Source organism: Cryptomeria japonica, chromosome 6 (assembly GCF_030272615.1).
Source record: "Cryptomeria japonica chromosome 6, Sugi_1.0, whole genome shotgun sequence".
NCBI lineage: Eukaryota > Viridiplantae > Streptophyta > Pinopsida > Cupressales > Cupressaceae > Cryptomeria > Cryptomeria japonica.
In genome coordinates this window covers 628,842,253-628,847,445 of record NC_081410.1, presented here as the reverse complement: position 1 = coordinate 628,847,445, position 5,193 = coordinate 628,842,253, and the positions used below count along the sequence as shown (strand labels likewise).

At 38.6% G+C, this 5,193-nt stretch overlaps 1 pseudogene; it reads left to right on the top strand.

Annotated features, from left to right (window-relative positions):
* The first annotated feature begins 808 nt into the window (after positions 1–808).
* Positions 809–4,455, top strand: LOC131068710 (linamarin synthase 1-like; annotated as a pseudogene).
* Positions 4,456–5,193: the final 738 nt, after the last annotated feature.

Below are 5,193 nucleotides of genomic sequence, written 5' to 3'. Positions count from 1 at the left end.
TGGATGTTTTCTCCTCTGTAATTTGTAGCTAGCCTTGGACCTAGAAAAGTTGCTTCCATACAAAGAGCTATTTTGAGGGCTAGAAGGGTTTACACTCGCAGATAATTGTTCACCCCTCTATAAGCTATGAAGCAACTTGTCTTTATAACTGGAAGTCATAGAATGGAGAGGTTAACGAGGTTGAGGATCCATATTTTGCCAAAGCAGATACCATTAAACAAAGTGAATAAGAGAATACAAGGAAAGCAAAGGAACTTGCAAAAAAATATTGATGACAAGAATGAAAGGACCAACCTCTTGTATAGTTGCTACCAAGCATCTATCTACAACAATTGTGCCTTAATAATTGCCCTAATTTTAAGTTTTACTCATTATTGATGCATTTAATCTTATGTTGTGGACGTTTTAGGGGTACGTGGTCCGAGGAATTGAGGCTTAACATCAGAAAAAGCCAAGGGGAGGAGCAACATGTTCAATTATGGACTTCTATTTGGGATTCTCGTTACAAAAGATCAAATTATAACTGAATCAAGAGCTAAAGATTTTGATGACAGAAAGATAGTGAATCATAACTGGGCCGATTGGTATATCTAGTGACTTGTCTTTATAACTGGTAGCCACAAAATGGACAAGTTAAGTAAGTTGAGGATCCATATTTTTCCAAAGTCGATACCATTAAACAAAGCAAACAAGAGAATGCAAGGAAAGCAAAGGAAATTGAGAAAAAATATTGATGACAAAAACGAAAGGACCAACCTCTTGTACAATACACAACATGAAGCGCAAGAGGTAAGAGGTAGTAACAATAATGGTGGCGGTCGTTGTGTCAATGGCACCGCTGTCTGCTGCTGCAATTTTCTTCAATTTGAATCTGGTGAGTAAAAGTAGAGTGAATTCCTTGGGGTTTACGATTTCTAGCTCCAATGGGTTGCTTCCCATGCATGGCGAATTTACAAGGAAGAGGTTTCACATTCGATTCTCAATAGGGACTCATGAGAAATAGAAAGAGCAGATTGTGAATGAGAAAAGGTCGCTTGTCATTGCCACAGACAAATTCTTCATCAGCATCTATTTGCAGCAATTGTACCCATTTCCTCCCAATTTTCGCACCCTGATGAGCCCGCATATAATGATGGCGCGTAATTTCTTTTTTTTTTGAAATACCACATGTTCGTCGGAATTCTGATGTGAAATACGAAATCTGCACTATCGACAAAATTCAACCCTATGGCAACACAACTAGAAGCATGTCATCAAGATATAATACACTAGAGAAGTCCATCGGCATAACACACACTAGAGACAAAGCAGAGATCTTGTATTGCTGATAGCCAATGATGCAATCGGTAAGACTTTTCTCAATGGACACTAGCAAAAGTAAAAAGCATCGGCAAAGGTTAAGATGATATAGGGTCAAAGCTTATGTTGAGGAGACATAACATATCGCGAGGAGCTATGTCGGGGGAAAAGACATCAAGGAAATCATGCCCGTCGCCTAAAACACATTTTAAGCTATCCCAATGGTTTATGAGACTAGCAGGATAACTCGCACCAATCAAGAGGAAGAGAGGTCATTGGCTTATGTTATCCCGATGAGTAAGAAGACATCCAAAGGCTGTGAATGATATATGGATATACATTGTGTCGAATTTTTTTTTAAAATTATATATTTTAATTTGATGGATATGAATGACATCACAAATGTCATTCAAGGGAAGAACATAATTTTAAAGTCAACAATGTACTTTTAGTATGATGTATATAATATTGTTTATGTCATTCAATTGATTAATTGAGCTAGCAAAAATTATAAAACAATTATTGATTTTTGCAATGATTGCTCACAACATGAATTAATAGAGAGAAAGATAACTGGCAATTTTTAGATTATTAATAAAAAAGTAATTATAGACTATAAAATTGTTGCTCAATTTCTTTAATTCTATTCAATGAATGTATTAATATCCTACCATAAGTAGGAACTAAAAATGAAAATTAAAAATTAATTCTTAAGTAAATAAAATTTAATATTTTAATAAATATAAATAAAATAATATTTAAATAACTCTAAAATAAAATTAAATTAAAAACAGTGTAAATAAAAGTAACTCTTAAAATGAGATAAAATAAGAAACATAATTTAATAAAATACATTTATCTTTTCATAAATAGAAAATAGTTCATATAATCATGTGTGTTATCATTTTATTTCGAAGATTCTATCAAATTAAAAAATAATTTATAATAATTTTTTAATTATACAAAACTAAATCAAATACATAACTCAAAACTAAAATGAAACAAATCTTATCGAAATCTCAAAATAATTAGATTTATATATTAAAAATCTATAAATATAATATTTTCTGCGCTTCCTGTTGTGTTGCGATACTGTGGTCCTACAAACCAAACTTTCAAAATTTGTTGGTGGATGGCAATTAATTTTGTTACGATTATTCTAATCCAAACGTGAATAATGAGAGAAAATATTTTTAATTCAAAAGTTAAATTTATTTCCAACCATAGAGACGTGACTGCAAAATCGTGACTTGACAACGAAAGCAAATAATTTTGTGTGGAGTTTATGTCCTTGCCAACGCTTCCAAGATAACAATACAGGTCGATAGATTTGAACAATTTAAATATATCTTGGGCTCTGGCCACTACCTAATCAATTTCTGCCTCCTCAGAAATATAAATAGGACTGGTAGCATTGAATATATTCATTTTGATTGAGCAACTGGCTTGACCTTCGGATTCCCATCCTTTCCATATGCTTTTCTTATAAATCAGTGGTGAGAAGCCAAGAGGGTCACCTGCGGCATTCTTTCCCGTTGAATCCGTTGCCCACTTGAGAATGACGATGAACGGTGTGAAAGATCTCGCTGTGCACGCAGTTTTGGTGCCCTTTCCTGCGTAGGGTCACGTCAACGCTTTCATTCATCTCGCCGATCTCTTGGCCGCACGGGGATTTTTCATCACTTTCGTCAACACAGAATGGACTGAGAAACGCATGTTTGGAAGTGCAAAGCACAAGTCGCAACTGCACCACTCCAAACCCAATTTCCGATTTTTGTCATTCCCCGACGGCTTACCGCCTAAGCACGGCCGCACCTCCCTCCTGGACGAGTTATTAACAGCACTGGCTAAACGTGGAGACGCCTTGGAGATCCTCCTCCGCACTGAGAGTAGGAATGGCGTTCCTCCCGTCACGTGCATCGTATCAGACTGTTGTATGTCCTGCACCGCATCGGTGGCCGCTAATATGCAGGTGCCAAGAGTTCTCTTCTGGCCTATTTGTGCCGCTGCCTCTATTACTCAGAAATACGCTAATTCTCTCCTTTCCCAGGGCCACATTCCTGTCAAAGGTATTCTTCTGCTCTACTTTTATATTAACTTAAAATTATTGTTTTTCTGTAGTTTGAGGATTAACTTGGAGGTGTTGTGGTTTCACTGAGTGAAGGAAATCGTCCAGAGAAAATGATCACTACTCTGCACGGGAATATACCAGCTCTATGGCCTAGCGATCTCATGTCGTTCTACCGCGAGCAGTTTACATCGGATCCCATCTACGAAGCGGTGCTGTTTGAATCACAAATGTGTCACAAGGGGGACTATGTGCTTGTCAACACCTTTGAGGAATTGGAAGGAAGAGACGCAGCGGCGGCACTTTCCATCAAAGGGTGTCCATCTGTGTCAATAGGCCCTGTGTTTCTCCCTAACTTTTTAGGAGGGGTGAACTCAACGCTGAGCAACATGTCTATGTGGGAGGAAGACGATAGCTGCTTACAGTGGCTCGACAAACAACGCCCGCGCTCTGTGTTATATGTTTCCTTTGGCAGCTTGGCCCTCAAATCGCAAGAGCAGTTGGATGAGCTGGCGGTGGGTTTGGAAGAGAGCGGGCATGCCTTTCTATGGGTTCTTCGATCTGATATTGCTCAGGGGCAGCCTTTTGTTTTGCCCGAGGGATTGGAAGAGCGGACCAAAGATCGGGCGTTGTTTGTGAAATGGACGCCGCAATTGAAGGTGCTTGCACATCCTTCGGTGGGAGGATTTCTGACGCACAGTGGGTGGAATTCAACACTGGAGAGCATAAGCATGGGAGTGCCCATGATTGGTTGGCCTTACTTCGCTGATCAGTTCCTCAATTGCAGATTCGCCAAAGATGTATGGAAGGTTGGCTTGGATTTTAAGGACGTGGACGTTGACGATGCGAGGTTGGTGAGAAGAGAAGAGATAAAGAGTGCAGTGGTGAGGATGATGGAGAGTGAGAAGTTGCAGAAGAAAGCTCAGGAGCTGAAGGAGGCGGTAACGAAAGCAGTGATGGTGGGAGGTTCTTCTTTTAACAACATAACCACGTTCATCCACGATATGCTCGAACATGCCAAATCACAGTCAAAGTCTTCTTCCGTGTACTGCGAGGAAACTCGTGAAAAAGATGACAACATGCACTAGAATTTTTTTGTCGGATTGGTTGTTAGGTTGCGTATGAGATTTGTTTGTCCAGATTAAGAGCTTCTAGAGAGTATATCCATTTCGAGCCTGGTGGCCTTTCTGATATTCTTTTCCTTTTTAGGTTTCATAGGCTAGCATGAAGTTTTTATAGATTGATATGCTTAGTTGACCGCCGACTATTGAAACCGGCCCTTCTCCACTGCTTGTTGCAGACCGATTTCTCCACTACCTATAATCTAATCTCACTAATGTCTTATCCTTGTCTTCACTGCCAAAGTCAACCGACTGCAGCAACAACTTATAGTCTTCTATTTGCTAGGTTTATGCAGTTTTCAGTTTTAAGCGTCTTTTATAATATTACTCTCTTTGAAAACCAACATGTATCTGCTATTGTAGACACAAGTATGTTGAAATTTGGAGTGAAGCTTACCTAACATAACACAACTTGGTAGAGCTATGTTAGACCTTCACTTGTGTTGTGAGTTACCTAGAATATCACAATTCACAAGTTCTTGTGACTCCTTTTGTAACATGATCCCTAGTAAGTTTTTAAGGATTCTTACTAGTAGTAGAGGTAATGCCTTGTGTTTTGATATGGCTTCCTATAACCTCCGAAGGATGTTACTAGCTCTAGATGCCATAACCTTTTTTCTTTTTGCATGATCCATGTGTGCTACCTATCTTGATCAAATTGCTCAAATTTATCTTCATATTATAGATCAATAAGATCCTATGTCT